Source organism: Struthio camelus, chromosome Z (assembly GCF_040807025.1).
Source record: "Struthio camelus isolate bStrCam1 chromosome Z, bStrCam1.hap1, whole genome shotgun sequence".
In the NCBI taxonomy this organism is placed as follows: domain Eukaryota; kingdom Metazoa; phylum Chordata; class Aves; order Struthioniformes; family Struthionidae; genus Struthio; species Struthio camelus.
Window position 1 is genome coordinate 61,646,414 of NC_090982.1, and position 17,653 is coordinate 61,664,066.

Consider the following 17,653-nt stretch of genomic DNA (forward strand, 5'->3'; position numbering starts at 1 on the left):
CACAGACAGCTAGACAGATAATATCCTTTAGAACACTAGTAGATTTCTCCAGTTAACTTCGAAAACACAAAGAACAGACGTGTTAGAATTTAGTGAGAATTGTCAGGACTAACAAAGATTTTAGGGCAGATTTGAAAGCCTGTCACATTTTTTAGGAACGATTCTTTTACATATTTGGGGGAGATATTTCAAATCTTTGAAATCTCAGACTCATTGCAGAACACCAACTAAAATAAATTTAAATTTATAACGACTAAATAAATACAGTCACCGTCCATTGTTTAAACAAAAAAAAAAAAAGGCAGTAGCAAACAAAACTGCAAGAATGCCAGATAACAGCTATCAAGACACACTGCATATGCCATTTCAGTCATGTTCAAAACAACACAGTAGTTGTTAACAAACATTAAGGCAGGCCTTTGTACTCAGCATAATTTAGTTCATATTAAAATTGCTAGAGGCAGAAGTTTGGGAGGAGGGTTGGATTTCATTTGACTTTTTCCCTATTCCTATTGTATGAAAAAAGTGTTATCAGTTTACAGAGTACAACAGGAGTCACTCACTGATGAGAATAGCTCCAAAGCAGGAGGCACCTCTACCATAGCTGCCCCAAACTTTTTGCATTTCACAGATCAAAGGATGACTCATGCTTTCTGGAATGTATAACTGATATGATTTGATGACTAGGTTACAACCTTGTGAGGCTGGAGGAAAGCATTTTTCTTGGAGGAATTGAGAAGCTAGTTAACTTGAATACAAAAATATGTAACGAACATTTAAGGACTAGAAATGTGAAAATAAGCATAAGTACACTTCACTTCAGCTCTAATAACACTATTCATATTTTGAAGTTTATAAACATAACTGGTAATGCCTTTAAATGATTACTACTACTTGGTATTCACAGACAAGTTGGAAATATCAGTAAACCAAACCTTATCATACTAAAGAAATTGAGCAAGGAGAGGGCTGTTCTACTCTGATGAGTTCCTCCCTAATACCATGGAATGCCATCTTCTCCTCTCAGTGATTTCTTATCAAAGATGTCCATGTTTCACATTTAAAAATAAAAGCAAAAGCACTGTTAAATGTCAGCCTTGATACTCAAATATTAAGTGCTCCCTCCATCTTGCACTGATTTAAAAAAAAAAAAAAAAAGATTCTGCACTTTTAACACTCGTGCAATTACAACTATTTAAACAGACCTGCATAGCTAGGATGTTTGGATAAGTAAGGAGAGATTTAAGTTCACTCTGAGTTGTGTTATTATCTTTGCAGTACTAATAGATGTTTTTTAAAAAATTCACTTTAATTATTAAAGCGAAGAGCCGTTATCTGTATTAATATGCATACGAGCGAAATTAAGAGCATTTTACAAGTCATTTGTCAAAGCAGTGCCTCTTTGTAAAGGAGCTAGGTTATGAAACACTCCAAAAAGACTTGGTAAAGGCACTGTGTCCTGATCATGCGTTGTTGGATAGAGTTCATGGGCGATGTACAGTAGAATCCCATTTAATTAGTCATATGCCAGAACAGTAAGGAAAAGTACTTTAGAACGTTTGCCTCCACGCAAAGCAGATGCCAAGTAAGAACAGATTGGGAAGGGGGAAATGGAGAAGAAACTGAAACACAAGTCTGCTATATAAGAGTCCCAAGAGGCTTTTCATTCATAAAATAGTTGATGTTGAAATTGAGAGGATCATTGAACTTAAGAACACCTGAACTTAAACATCTATATTGTCAACCTCTTTCTGCCGTGATGTTTTCCTCTATGAAAGAGGTGCTAGAACATTTTCTTAGTAACCGCCAGTAAGGTAAGAAATTGTTAAGCATTTAAATTAGAGTTCATTAGAGTTCAATTAAAGAAGGAGAAAAGTGCTAGCACAGGTAAGGGAACAACAAAGAGGCAACGTGTTCAGTGCCTGTAGGAAGTCTGAAGGAGAAGAAAGATCATGATCACTCTGATTTTTAGCAACCTTTACAGGTCCTTCAGTGAAGCAGCACTGATTTTATTATGCCGATCACCCCGCCACAACACATACACCGCTTGAGAACTAGCGGGTTGTACACGGGACTGTGACCAACAGCACTGCCCAACATACTGAACGAATACCTGCGCTTACTGAGCGGAAAGGAGAGAAAGTTTCCCCCTCTCCCTGTCTCACACACAAACCAAGCATCAGCTGGGCAGTATCTCCATGCCACAGGCTAGTTCTCCCCCAAATTCTCACCATTAATAATGAAAACAACCTATTTTTAAAGCTCGCTCTTAAACCATTTCCTCCAAATAGGACATTCACCAGTATTTAAAACCAGCAGGTTTCTATTATATTTTGTTTTCTGCTAATGCTAGTAAAACGTTTGCTCTAACCCAAGCTCCCAGAGTAACCCGCTTTCTCAGGCTAGATTTAGCACGCCATAAGCAGGATAGCAATACTACGTCAACAAGATATCTTAGGCAAGATGCCTCTCCTTCATTTTAAGAGGGAAGGATCAACCCTACATCAAAATAAAATTAAAAAAACACACACACACACACACTACCCGTTGGAAAACAGATTTTGTGTGTGTGTACACATATAGGTGTGCATATATACGCGCGTGCGTATATATATACGCACACATACATACGTAAATTGCAACGCTACAATAGGCGCCTTCCACAAAAGATGGCTGGCTCTACCAAACGCAGAGTGGTCTGGCCCAAGACGTGGCCGTCTCCCCGAAAACTCGCACAGAACTTCGCACCGCGGCCCCCGGCCCGGCCCGGCCGAGGCCAGGCCAGGACGGACCGGGCCGCCCCCGCCCTGCCGGAGCCGCCCCCACCTCGGCCCGGGCCGCGGCAGCGGCGGGCCCGGCGCGGCCCCTCGGCCTCCCCGGCGCGGCGATGGCGGCGGTGCCGGCGGGCACCTGGCGCGAGGGCCGGGCCGGGCCGGCGCGGCGGGCGGGGCCGGGGGCCGGGGGCCGCGGCCAGGGCCGGGCCGCCCTGCTGCCCGGGGGCGCCGCGGCGGCGGCCGAGCTGAGCCCGGCGCGGCAGGTCTCCCCCCGGATCCGCCTGGCCGCGCCGCGCCGCACCTCACCTCAGCCGGGTGGCGTCCCGCGGCGGCGGCAGGAGGATGCGGCGGCGGCGGCGGCGCGGGGACGGATGGATGGATGGATGGATGAATGAAGGGGGCGGCGGCGGCGGCGGGCGGGCTGGCGGTGGGCGTTCACGGCAGCGCCGGCCGGCCGGCGCCCCGCCCGCCCCTCGCCGCTGACGCACTCCCGCTGCTGCGCCGCCAGCCCCGCGCCCGCCATGGCGGCGGCGGCGGTGGCGGGGGCGGGGGGGAGGCTGGCCCGGGCGCGGGCACAAGGGGGCTCGGGGCGGCGGCGCGGGGCGGCCCTGGCGGGAAGGGCCGCGGCCGCCCCGCCCGGCCCCGCCTCGCCCCGCCCGGCCCCGCCGCTGCCAGCGGGGCCCGGGGCCGCGTTTGGCACCTAGGTTGGGCAGGGGTCGGCCGGAAACACGCTCCACGATCCACCCAGGCAGCTCTGCTCGACAGTCCCCAGGCTTACCTCCCCCCTCCCGCCTCCCCTTTTTTTCCTAGTAATTAGGATTTCCTAGTAATACAGATTTTTTTTTTCCTGCAGTTCCCTTTACAAAAACAGAAAATGTTACTTTCGCAGTGTTATGCAGTGAAAATTATTCTGCAGTGCGTATGAACAGCAAACAAGATAGGCTAATGGTATAAGATTAGATTGTAAACCTGTCAGGAAATTCTTCAGTACCGTATTCCCGTTCCCCCTCCCTGTTTCCCTCTTTACTGACAAATGAAAAAAACAACCCAGAAATTGGTTGCAAGTTCCTTTCTTCGTTTTTGCTAATGCTTTTATGGAAGGACCAAGGAGGTTGGGTCCTTTTTTTGGAGAAAAATTTTTCATCCATCTTTTATCACAGTAATGTACTACATAGTGCAAAAGTGATAAGGAGACCGTAACAATACATATTCTAATTTAATAAAAATAACATGCTTGTTAATTGCTTAGGATATGAATGTGCTATTAAAGTCCCGGTCATAAAGTCTTTCAGGAAAAAAAGGCAAAGATATGATCTTCAGGCAGAAAAATTAGACAAAAATCCTCCAATAAATTACTGCCTTCACAGTTCACCTCCGATATTGCTTTGAAGTAGATCTGCATTTTGTTTTGTTTTTTATTATTTCTCTTATGTTCTCTCTTATGCGTGAAGGAACCTCCATGCAAAATCCACAAAGAAATACCCAGTTTCTCCTTTCTCTTTAAACTAATTTGTGTTGTGAGGCTTACAGAAGTCTTGACAAAAGATCAGTAGTAATAGCTAGTACTTTTTCAGGTAATCATATTAATCTCCCTGTGATTTTCCTGTCCGTTTGTTCTCTCCTGTATCTTGCTTACCTTGCAAATATTTTAAAGCATTTTCAACCTTGCTAATATGACTATTCACGCTAATGAAGTTCAATATATGCAGTGGGGGATCTTAAAAATTATATTCTGTGAGGTTGGGATGAAATTTTGCATATATATGCAACAGATTATAAATACATTTATACATACACACACATACCTATATTCCCTCCTCCCCCAGCAGAATGGGCCTTTATCTCTCCCTCAGGGCTTTTAGTTGCTATTATGATTTTTACAGTAAAGATCATACTCTATCACAGCTTTAAGCATGTATATGAAAAGCAGATACTCCCAGAACTAAATATTTTTATAAAACCTTTGAATCAAAGAGGTGAGGTAGAAGTGGAAGGTCCAGCATCTTACCAGGTGTTTTCATATCTTCTCTCTCCAGTCTGTTAGAGCAACTGATACTTTCCAAGAAATGTCAGATGGTAAAGAACCTCAACAGATTATCTAGCCCATCCTTCACTGAGACAAGACCAAGCCTGGGAGATGTTTGTCCTAAAATGATTTTTTATATCTGCAGTGAAGGAGATTCCCACAAGCTGCCTAAAGTAGCCTTCTAGATTAAGGTTTTTCCAGTAAAGAATGAGGCAAAAGAAAGGAAGCAAGTTCCCATCTTACCATATTTCTGAATATTATATGCTAAATGCCCTAATTAATGTTAAAGCATGATCTATAGGTACAAAATATGCATCTGACCATGCATTCAGTACAGCTTTTGTGAATTCTGCTCCAAAACATATGTTCCAGTGACATCTGATGTGCTTGCAATACCCGTATTAGCAGATGTTACAGCTTGGACTTATCACTGTAGAAAATCAAGAACTTTATAGCCGAAATACGGGGATTTACCTGTGAGAGACGTGGGTTTGACAGGTCAAGAACTGGTGGCAGACTTACCTCTGGGAAGCTCCGGTTCCTGCATGGCTGTTGAAGTGCACAGGTAGGCCAGTGAGATTTGGCAGCTGAGATGGAATTGGTAGTTTATCACTAGCGACTCAGGAGAGCTTAATCCATCCGGAAAAAGGGACAAGGCTGTTAACAAGAACAAGGCATCCTGGCATCCTAAGATACAAATAACCAAACATATGTAAGATGCAAAATCACGTACAATCATACCTAAGATGAACTTCTCCTTGTATTTCTTTCCTTTCACTCCTAGACACAGCAATCTTAAAAGTGGAAAACTAGGCATCCGAGAAAGACACATGCATCTTGCAATTCCTTTCACTGACAACTCCTTTTAGAGCACACCAGAGAGCTGTCAGGTACATCCACCCTCCAGATTCATCCTTTTTAACCTCTTCTGCTGACCTCCAGAGCAGAGGCAAATGCCACCCTGGCATTCTGCGCAGAGGCAGAAATGTAGAGCCACTCCAGTAAATGTAATGTCACCCCATCATCTCTGTTTATGGGACTTTCGGTCCACCTATGTGACTAACTAGCAAAAGTCCGTGAGTTCCACAATGTCATAACAAAGTTTTTCTCTACTAAACCCATGTTTCTATCTTCTTCCTTACAGTGCTTTACTAAAGCTAGAAACATCTCCCCTTCTGGTCAGGTTATTCCACATGTAGAAGGAATTTTCTGTATCAGCAAATTTCATTATCCAACAGTATATAAGAGAAATAACAGTTCCTAAATTAACACCTCCTTTTTGATTTTCAGTTTCACCTCACAGTCTGAAATCTCCTTTTTTTCTTCAAGGACTGTAAGAGTTTTGTTTTCCCAGTCAGATCTTAAATTACCTAGTCCCCACTCTCTTAAAAGACTCCAGAAAAATATTCTGTCATCTGGTCTATGTGGTTCTAGAAAATTTTACCAGGAGTTGCGGACTTTTAGAGTATTTTAAGAATATTTCATAAGCTTTCATCTTTCTTGACAAAATCTTCATAGCCCCAAATACAGAATGGGCATTTATAGATAAACCAAAGGTGCTATAAGTGAACCAAATAGGAAGGTTTCTCCGGAAAAAATGGAAAGGTAAGATTAAATGTAGATGATTCCTCAATTACATTGTTTTGAGGAGTCATACGCCTATATGGAGATCCTTTTACCTCATGCAAGCAGAACTCCAGCGTGAACTGCCATCGTAGGCATCCTGTTGTGCTGTGTTGATATTGCCGTCAGCTGTATGACTTCCACATACACAGACATAACAATGTGCATACAATGTGTAGGCCTTTAACCACATCAGATGTGGTGTTCATAGCAAAATGGCATTAGTAGCACTGAGAACTGTGTATGTGAAGACGATGCCAAGTGGGATTTTAGATATAAAGAGCTCCGTTAGGGCTTTACCATCACAGAGCAAGCCGCCAGGGAACACTTCACATCGGCTGAAAAACAGCTCTAACAATTCTAAGGCTGCGCCTGCAGCTTGCTGGAACGTGTAGAGTCTTTATTGTTTCACCCGCCACACGTTCCAGTGTTGGGACTGCCCGCAATCAGTAGTCTGGCCTCCACAGGATGTATATCCCTTACCCCTCATGTCCCGGTACAATGCTCGTATTATGCAGTTAATTTGAAACCTGGCCCCGTGGCCTCTGTCCTCTTGCTGGCCCCATGACTTATTGCTCCTGCCGGCCCCAAGGCCTATGGCCCCTCACAGCCTCCCTAGTGTGAAATGAAATACCACAGCAATCCCATCTGCTCCGTGCAGCAAAAAGTCAACCAGGCGTTCACTCGTTGCAGTCTTTGGGAGTCAGAGAGGCTCTGTGCAGTGCACACAAGGGAAGAAAGAAGGAAAAGAGACAGCTGGAACAATTTGCAGTTAAATTGCACTGGAAAGCTTATATCGCCTTTACAAGACATTACTTAGCGAAGAGCAGAAAGAGCTATTGTGAGCAAGCTCAGTTTATCTTATCCTAGCGCACAGTGACAAGAACAAGTTAGTGTGAAGCAATTCATGGTGTGGATTTATAGTGTGTTAACCAATGTATAGTAGCTACCCCATGAGTATAAGGTAATTCCAAAGGGGTGACCCCTTTCATTTGTTTAAAAGAAAGTAAAGTTTTTCTGCACTTTTCCTCTAACCTTTGCCAGAAATACACAAAGTTCCCTTGTGCTTAAGAGAATTTCTCAATAAATACCAAAGCAGCTCTCTCCCGCTGGCTTTTCGTCAAATCCTTCCATCAAACTTTTCTTTGCTGTGATATCTACAAAAACTTGAAAGCAGATACAGACCACTGATGGGCTTGACCCACTCCTTATCGGGCTGGTTGGTATTGTGTCACTGTTACCTCGTGCTTCTGTCAGCCCATGAACCCTCGTGTTTCCTTTTTTATAATGAGATTGCTGGTTCTCTGGAACCAGCCACAGGTAAGATTCCCCATGTCACCAGCCATCCTCCAGCCACAGGTAAGATTCCCCATGTCAACATGGCAGAGGAGAAAATGGTGGGACAGTCTTTGTCCTAAAATAAAGGCACACACAAGCGTTAATCCTGAGGCCAGGATTTCATCCTGTAGCTTCAAAACATACAAAAGAAGTATAGGTTGTTTTGCCTGTGACAGGAATTTTGCCCATCCTAGGTTTCTGCAGGTAAAAAGGTCCAACAACCTTATTTATTCTCTTGTTTAAAACAGTGATTTTTAACATGTGGACATGTATCCCTGTAGGCTTGAGAGAACTTCTAAAAGATTCCTGAAATATAATTAAGAAAAGCAAGTTGTTAGTTTAATTTTACTATATAGGAGTCAACAAAGCAGAGATCTGCAACCTGAAGAGAATGAAAACAATCACTCTAACAGAATATATATATAATGCCAAAAACTTAAGCAGAAAATAGCTGACGCTGTGTTTTATCAACAGATAAAACCTGTATATGTTTATTACTACAAAACAGAGATTCAGTAACACTTGTGAATAAGTCTTTGCATTTTATTTTTTAACTTTTTTTTCGCTTAAAGACCAGTCACCTATTGGACAGTCATATATTTAGAAGTAAATTCTTCTTTTCTGCTTTTTTACTCCAAAATTGAGAGTAAACATTGCTTTAAAATTCATCTGCAGTTCTCTCTGTGTACCGTTTGTTTTTATAGGCTAATCCCGATGTAGATGGAGAGGACGTGTCTGTACATCCTGGGACTGACTGCGGACGTACACCACAGGGGTGGCATCAGCCCTCACTGCTGTGTGAGCGTGCCTACGCGTTTCTGCTCACTCTGCAGGAAGCGCCTGCGTGAGGAGAGCCGCTGCTGCGGCAGTGTGTTCCTGAAGCGAAGGAATACAAATGTCACATCTTCATTTCCTTCAGTCACTCTCGAATTGTATTCTGTCTGAGGAAGAAGAGAGAGCGTTTGTTGGGGAGACGGTAGGATGAACTTCTAAAGTTACATCCGGAAACCAGGGGAATCTCTGAAGATGGAGTACTTTGATCACAACAGGTAGGGGTGTAAGAGGGACAGAGAGGCTATCTGACAATCTAGTAAGAATTTTTACATCTTTTTTTCTCTCCACATAATAGCAGGAGGCCCTCTCTGAGAAATGTAGGACTGGGAGGACCCCCAATCCTTCCCTTTGTAGTGAAGGAGAACTGAGCGCAGGCACAGCTCTAGCAGATGCTTATGTAATTTGCTCTTTTAAACCTCCCAGTGAAGAAGAATCCACTAGCTTTGTATTAAAAAAAAAACAAAAAACTTTCTTTGATATCTAACCAGACTTCACATCAATGCAAGTCAGTTACTTTCACTGTCCCTTGTCACTATGTCAGTGAGTGTGGTTGATCACAGTCCCCTTATGTCTTAGAACGTTCCCACATGCAGTTTCTCTTGTCCACACCAACCACCCCATTCTTTCATGCCTGCCTCAAAGACCATGTTTCCAGTCCTGACCTTTTATTGTTCTTCTCTAGACATTGCAACTTGTCAATATACTTCTTTAACTGCAGTACACCAAACTGGGCAAAATATACCACTGAGACCTCGCCAGTCCAAGTTGTCATTACTTCTGTTAACACATCCTGGAAAGCTGAAGCAAGAGAGATGCTGACTGGATATAAGGCAAAACATTTTCAGCTGAAGACAGTCAAGCGTTGGGACAGGTTGCCCAGATGCAGTGCAGTCTCCATTCTTGGAGATCTTAAAGACCAGGCTGGATAAAGCCCTGAGGAACCTGGGTCTGACCTCATAGGTGACCTTGCTTTGAGCAGGAAGCTGGACTAGAGAGGTCCTGCTGAGGTCCAACCTGAATTATCCTATAATCCTCTGAAAGAACTGCTTCCCTGCCACTAATACATCATTGCTGACCCATATTCAGTTTATGATGTACTATAATACCTAGATCATTTTCTAAGGACTGCTACCCACCCTATTAGTCCCTATGTAAAGGGTACGAATTTGATTTCTCCTTTCCAAATGCAGTCCTTGTATTGTTTGTTTTTTCTAAAATCAGTACAGTGAAATTTAGTGCAGCTCCTTCAATTTGCGGACATCTCTTTGTATTCCCATCTTTATATTCCACACCTGTATTTCCTCCCAGCTGGATGTCAACCACAGATGAAATAAGCACACTCTCTACTGCATCATCTGAGTTAGCAATGAAAATATCAAAGAGAACAGGAGGTAAGGCAGCTCTCTTGGGAACACTATTTGGAGTTCCTTTCGAGCTACATAGCAGACTGTGGATAACCACTCTCTAAGTGGAGTTTTTCTACCAGTTACGCACACACTACGTTCAGATTTCATCCAGAACATGTTTACACTCTTGTTTATATAGTTATCAGATGAGACCAGTTTTGTGAGTCTTGCCAAAGTGAAAAAACATCACTTTGGATGTTTCCTCTCTTTGTGCTAGACAGCTATCCTGTCAAAGAAGCATTGGCTTGTCTAGTACTTGAAAAATCCCCACTGGGCTATTCCTGATCACTTGCTCTCTAGTAACCGATTGTACAAGAATTTATCCCTGTAACTGCCTGGGTAACAAAGCTATGCTGATAGGTCTATAGCTTTCCACCTCTTTATTTTTCTTCCTGTTAAAAACTGGTGCTCTATTGAGAACTTAACACATTCTCCATCCTTGAAGATTCTCCATCCATTGACAGGTCAGAGGCTGCTTCAACCATTTTTTAAAGTAGACTGGAATGATTTTCAGCAGTCTAACTAACTTGAACACAGTCAATTTCCTTAAATATTATTCAGTTCATCCTTTAATTATTCTGTTCTGATTCCTCATGTTAAAATTAACCATGATCATTTATCACAATTATCTGATTCATGAAAACTGAAGAAAGTAGGCACTGAATACTTTGGTCTCTTCTGCATCTTTTGCTATAATTAGTCCCATAGCCTAACACTACCCTTTAGACTAGACCATCCAGAAGGTAGTTCTTGCCTGCCATCCTGATAGTAACCTAAAAGGTGAAGGTCAGCGGGAAGGATCACTCTCAGGTGTCCCACAGTCATGTGCAGCTGTGTCTGCAATACTGTTTCTTGTAACAAATGCTACTACTTCTCCTCACCTGTTTTTACCACTTACCATTGCTCTCAAAGACATCCTCTCTGCCATTTCCTAAGTTTGCTTTTTCTCAGGTCCACTGACCACTCTATTGCTGCTATATCTTCCCCTTCTAAGGACCACTCACCAGTTTGTAAGAGCTTTCTCCCAAATTGCAGAGCAAATGCTTTCCGCACCATGTTACTTGTGACACCTTTACAAGCCATTTGCTCAGTCAGCTGAGCAGGTGTAGCACAGCAACAGAGGAATACTGCAGCCTGAGATCCTCTACAGACTTTCCCAAGAAGCAGGAATACCTTCACAGAAAAGGTCTGTGGGGTCAGTGACCCAGTCCCAAGGACTATAACCTGAATTTCAATCTCAAGTTGATCTTCCTGTGCTATTCTCTTCAAATTACACACATTCTTTGACATTTCCAAATATCAGTCTGAGATTTTTACCTGCCAAAATCAATCATTCAAGAGGATGAGCCAATGTAAATATAAAATAAAATGAAATTGCTGGGTAAGTGACTCTGAACATGCCTTATTTAAATGCTATAACACGCATAACTTTAATTCAGGACTTTGTTTTTTAAGTACAAGCTCTTAATGAGGCTTTGAACAGAACCTTCTCACCTGAGAAAAGACTGATTTCATCACCTGCCAAGGAGGATTTTTCAGCTTTCTAAGAGCAGTGACCTGCAAGAAGCTGCTCTACTTTGGAGCATTTGTGATGAGGAACCCTAAATCTCAATTGTTCTGTAACCAATATTCATAGCAAGCCAAATAGAATTAACTTCTTTCTTGATTCCTAGGAGCAGGTAGAGATTTATTATCTGTGTTTAACATACAACTTGTTGAGAGAGAATAATATTATGTACTCGTGTATATTCTTGCAGGCCTAGGAGCTATATTTGGTTTCATTCTTTAAGTTATAGTCATTGTACAAATAACAATTACATTATCCAGATATAAAAGTAATGATTCTGCAGCAAGATGTTATGTTAGCTGAGAAACGTTATTTTCTGCATATTTACCAATCTGACTTTAATTTGTACTAGCTGTTACAAAACAGGCAAATTACTTCAGTGAAGGATATTCCTTTGATAAATTCCAGATAGGATCCAAAGCAAAAAACAGATGCTCCTGTGTAGAGTTGGCTGCCAAAAATCTGTGCAGAACTTTTTATAACTAATAAATGCATTTTTGTTGAAATTGAAGTATTTAATGGTAAAAATTTGATGTCCTTGACAATTTTTGGACAGAAACTATACATTTTTTCCCCCATTAGTGCTAAAATATCTTTGTAAGATAAAAATAGTGGGTTTTTTCCTAAGGTTGATTAATTTGTTTTTAATCAGTTGATATTTACTGTATATTACTGTTAGGTTATGGGATCAAAGGCTCATTTCCATTCACACAAAGGAGCCCAGAGCAGTAACGCAAGGCAGAGGAACCGCAATAACTCAGCCAGGAAAAAGGAGCCCCTGCCCTGGCTTTTCCCAGGGCTGTCCCAGGAGAGCCACGAGCCTCATGGGCCAGGGGTGACCCCCATCACAGCAAGTCAGTGGGAAAGGCTCCAGAGAGCACCTTTCAGACTGAGCTGCCCTACTGTCTGCATGGCCATGAGACTTATTATGGGATGCAGGGAAGAGCATTTGGAGATTGTACGTGACTTATTATGGGATGTTTAGGGGAGGAACCAAAGGCAGGGAAAGGGAAGGATCAAGGTGATTTGGGGAGGAACAAGTGTGGGAAAACAGGGGGATCGGGGACAACAGTGGCCATTCGGGGGTAAACACGTTGCTGGTGAGTACACTTCTCTGGCCATGTGCTGTACCTGATTTGCACAGTCTGTCCTGACTTCATTCTAAACTCTGCTTTTTAACTCTTTTCCTGGGTGAGGGCATCTCTAGTCTGGGTGCACCTGTGCATGGAGGTCTAAGTACCCGCAACTGGAGCAGGGACCGCGGGTCACAGGGGCCCATGTGCCTGTGGTGCCAGCAACCGGAGCGAGGGAGGGGGCCCACGTCAGCATGTGGTCACAAATGAACGTCCAGCTGGACTAACTAGCGAGTAGGGTGAGTGGCCTAGGAGCCAGCAGGGGGGTGCGTTTTGGAGCAAGGCAGCTGGAGGAGCTGGCTGCCAGAGGGACCGGGGGGTCCAGGCCAACTACTGGAGAGACTGTAAGATCTAGGGGTTGACTGAGAGACTCGTGTGTGTGTGTGTGTGTGTGTGTGTGTGTGTGTGTGTGTGTGTGTATGCGCGCGCCTGTCTATCTGTCTGTCTCTGTGCGGTAGGCAACTGGAGACCAGAGGATCCAAGGACCAGTTACTCAGGGATCAGTTGCCTTTTGGGAGTTATTGGGAATTGGGAATAAATTCTCAGCCTCACTACTGGTTGGACCTGGGCCATGGAGCTATGGCAGCTTTGCCTCTGTTGGGCTACCAGATTCATCCTCTATTATATTGTTTTGACATTGTATCAATAGTGTTTTCATCTCATTGCAACTAAACAATTTGTAATTTGTTTATAATAATAAAATCTTATATCAGTTTCAAAATAACTTTTAACTGAGAGAGAATTTGTCTTCTCATTCCAGTTCAGAAAAAAAGAATCCAAAGTATGGAATTTTTAATGGAGAAAATAATTCCTAATCACTTACACTTCTCAAAGGCTCTAGCAATTCCAGAAAATGTGAACAAATCACTAGAAAGGTTGTATTTGTATATGCTTACTAGGAAATCAAAAATAACTGCCATACAGTGAACTGCGCAAAGAAGGCCATAGTACATTTATGAAGTATTCACATCCTGGTATCTGATCATTTCAAAAGTCCCAGGACGATCTGAGGAGAATGTCCTTATTTCACCTCAAACAGTTATGCCGCAACTGAAATGCTGTTGTCCTAGTTTCGCTACAATTAAGACTACTCATTAGTCACAACTGCAATTTCCCTTCTTACAACACCCTTTGTGTACTCTAATAAATGAGGAGCAGACTGTTCTGATATTGCATTTCTATTGAATGTAGACAGCCAAACAGTGGAATTTAGAACATCCTACTGCTACTGCAGGCCATCGCAAACACAAACAGCGGTTTAGGACAAAAAGTGTCTAACAACACATCCAGCTGGAGTTGTGGGGCAAAATTCAAATCGGCAGAATTCAGCCACCCAAACTGAAAGAAGACTGGACCAGCAAGAAAAAACAGCTTTATTTTTCAGGGAAGATCTGCAGACTTCTAAAAAAACCTTTGGAAAGATTGCCAAAAAAAAGTCCACCTTTTTTCTGCTTTTAGATCTAGATATTTTTTCTAAGGATATTTTCGGTTTCTGAGATACCACCCAAATAGATTCTAAAATAAATGCAGGGGTAAAAAACTAGCTAAAAATTTTAATTTACCATCCAGTACTTTCTATCCAGAGCTTATTTGAAAGTCACAGTGGCCAGTCTAAAGAAACAGATTCCAGAAGATAGCCATCAGTTTCCTACCAAAAATAAAATATGTTACAAAACAGCCACCTTTTAAGTGACATACGCATACTCCATCATACGCTTAAATTGGAAAGATCACTGCTGACCAAAGTTACTCCTCAAATTTAAAAAATGAAATGTAAATATTAATACAAAATATTACTCTTGCTTAACTCTGTGTCCAAACATAATAAGGTCAATATTATGTTAATTAATATTTATGTCTAGAACATAATAGTAAAATTATATTTAATAGTAGAAACTGAGATCTAAACTGAGGCGTTCAAATTCTTACTTATGATTAAATCTGACATAAAGCCTGTACATAGTTTTTGTTGATTTCAGTACTTTCTTGACCATTCCTGACCTTTGTTGGGCTTCCAAGAAATAGTCGGAAGTTTTAGGATACAGCAATGCCTGCAGTATGATAATCCTACCTGAAAGGAAGACACATTATGTCCCTCCTTTCCTCTCCTTAGGGCTACAAGTATTTCAGGTTGCTGAAGCTTATACTTGTGAAGTAATACTTCTGACACTGAAGGAAAGAATGTTACAGGGTGGTGTACATAAATAGAGGGTTTGGAAAAGAGAGATTTGGGTTCCCGTTCCAATATACACTTTTTGTGTGATGTGAAGTTAGACATATAGGTGGATATTCAAACCACCTCACTTTACACATCTAACCTAAGCACGTGAAAAGAAGCTCAAACATCCCATTGTCAATGGACCTTCCAGAAAATAGTCCCTTAAATTGTGTAGACACAGCCCAGTGCTGTTTTTGGGAGGAAACATCTCACCTAACCCTAGGTGTTTACTGTGTAGAGGTCTATACCCACATGAGTTTCCCTATGCTCCTCTTATAGTCAGTGGAGAACAGCTATTTGTGCTTTAAGATGAAATGCCCAGAAGTGATTAGCATAGAAGTGAATGCCTATAGACTTCCCCAAGATATTTAAAATAATTGCAATTCACTTGCTGATGCATGATTTTCAGGAAACAATTGGTCTAAACTGTATAAAGCAAGAAGAAGTAATGAAAATCCTTCAGGAGTATTCCTTTCCTTGTTAAAAAACGGTAATAATCACAACAGTATGTTCCCATATGACTGTCACTGTTCTTTAATTGTATGTTTCTTTCAGGAAAGGATCTTTCACACCACATCTTTTTTGGCAGACTCTTAGGGCAGAAACAGTGGAGAAGGATGTACGTGAGCAGAACAACATGGGGGTAAGACAGACAAGCAGAAAGTCCTAGTCAGGGCAGGAGAATTTTGCCCTTGCAAGTAGCCTCATCTGTAAGAAGGAACTGCACACGGATTTTTTTTATGCCTGGTATCCAGAAGCTACAGAAAATAAACTGGAGAACAACATTTTTCATATTACTGTAAAATATTCTAAAGAAAGGTTAATAAAAATATTTTCTTCACTAACATCATTAAAGTCAGCCTGGTACCACCTTGATTATGAAGGTGCAGGAGGCAGGTCACCATCTGCAAACAAACAGCTGTTCATAGAAACAGATATCTCAGTGCCTTTTAGAGTACCTTGTACCTCTCAAAATGCCTGAACACAAGGCTTAGCAAATAGTATTAAATTATCTAAAACAAACAGTTTTCCTATGCTGGAGTTTTTTGTTGATTCCTATGTTTTTAATTTAAGGAAACATTTGATCAAAGGTGGTTGAGGCAAACTGAGAGGTTAGTAAATCCTGGTATACATAAGACCCTACTTTGGAAGGACTCACTGTACGGGGGTTCGTGGGATATATATCTGTTTTAAGGTGGGCTCTTTTTTGGCTCTTATCTGGCCTTTTAAATCTGAGCCTGAACCGGTGCTACAATCTATATTCCCAGGTGCTTCCTCTTCTCTTGTCAGGTGAATTTCCCCAGATACATTTTACTAGTCCCTCCCTCTTCTAAGTCAGAAGCATCAAATCTACCCACGTTTCTTCATCGTTACGCTGGTACTTAATTTCCACTCTCAAGCCAGAACTCTCTCTCCTGCTTGCTTCTGCTCAGACCGTTGCTTTCCTTCTACTTCTACCTCTAAAGCACTCTAGCTGGCAGAGAAGGAAGGATCCTGCTGTCTATGCAATGTAAATCTGACCAGTTTCAATACTGTAACTGCTAATCAACATTTTGGAAAGACAACAATGGCCCATTAAGGCCCTCTACACCAAAACCAAAATAAATACATAGTGAATTGTGAACATCCTCCAGAATTATATAGGTGACTTTACACTATACATAAATAATAATGTAGGGAGGGAGAGAGAAATTAAAAACACCACAGAAAGAAAGACTTTTTTTTCTATCTTCATGGTGAAATATTTTTTCACCTTCACTTTCACATTTCAATTTCCTGCTGATTGTTTCTTTCCAGTCCCCAGTTGTGCTGTGGCACTGACCTGTTCAGGAAACATTTCATATTTCTCATTTGGCAGCCTTGCAGCTTCAGATTCTGTGGGGTATTCATCAGGCAGAAAGTGCTGTTCTCTGTAAATGTTTATACCACCAGCATTACCTGTGTGCTTGGGCATGTGTTACACAGCACCTTACTCTGGGACTGCCTTTCACTCCTCAAGAGATAACAGCCAGCTTGTTTGCCCTTTGTCACTGAGACAATCTTTTTTTGCACTAGTCTAAAAAGCAGTCACCCTCCACCCCAGTCCATTGACTGGGGACAGGACCATCCTCTAGGAAGATGTCCTGTCTGGGTAAATGCCCACTTCCCTTAGATGAACTACCTTTGCTTATTACCTACCAAAATAAGTGGTCTTTCAGAATGAGGTAGCTTCAGCTCATTCTCCTTTTCCTCCTCCATCCCCCAGCTCAAAGCAAGCACATCATACCCTGCAAGAGAATTCATAAAGCTGAGAGCATTCAGATCCCTTAATGGCCAGTGTCACTCATCACATCTCTCTGCTTGCTCATCATCTAGGAATCGTCAATGTACTTTTTTCCATGCACTGTCACTCTCACTGAAAGGTCCTTAATTGAGAAGAGACCATCTCAGTGGCTGCTAATGCAAAATGATGGGAGAGGCTACCAAACACAGGCAACACACTGCAGCGCTCTTTAGCTCCCTGAATATCTTAATGTACGTTGATGTGACTAGTGTCCCATTTCAGGCTTCTCTAAGCCCAACCTGGATGCACTGCCATCAAGATGCCCAGGCAGCAGAATGACAAATGCCACACGGGAAGACCTGCAGAGCAGACGCACTCGAAGGGCCTGTTCTAGCATCTGGGTACCAGGGGCACAGAGGCTGCACAGGTCAGTGTCTGCTACTTGACTGCTCTGCAGCCAGGCACCTGCTG

General features: G+C 42.4%; 1 protein-coding gene across 2 annotated transcripts in view; it reads right to left on the minus strand.

Annotated features, from left to right (window-relative positions):
* LOC104152935 (soluble lamin-associated protein of 75 kDa) overlaps positions 1 to 3,249 on the minus strand; it is a 37,316-nt gene extending 34,067 nt beyond the window's left edge. The window contains exon 1 of one of the 2 annotated variants that reach the window (XM_068928853.1): positions 3,081 to 3,249. The gene's annotated coding sequence lies outside the window, so the exon portion shown is untranslated. The remainder of the gene's footprint in view (positions 1 to 3,080) is intronic. The other variant, XM_068928854.1, reaches the window with a different exon arrangement.
* Positions 3,250 to 17,653: the final 14,404 nt, after the last annotated feature.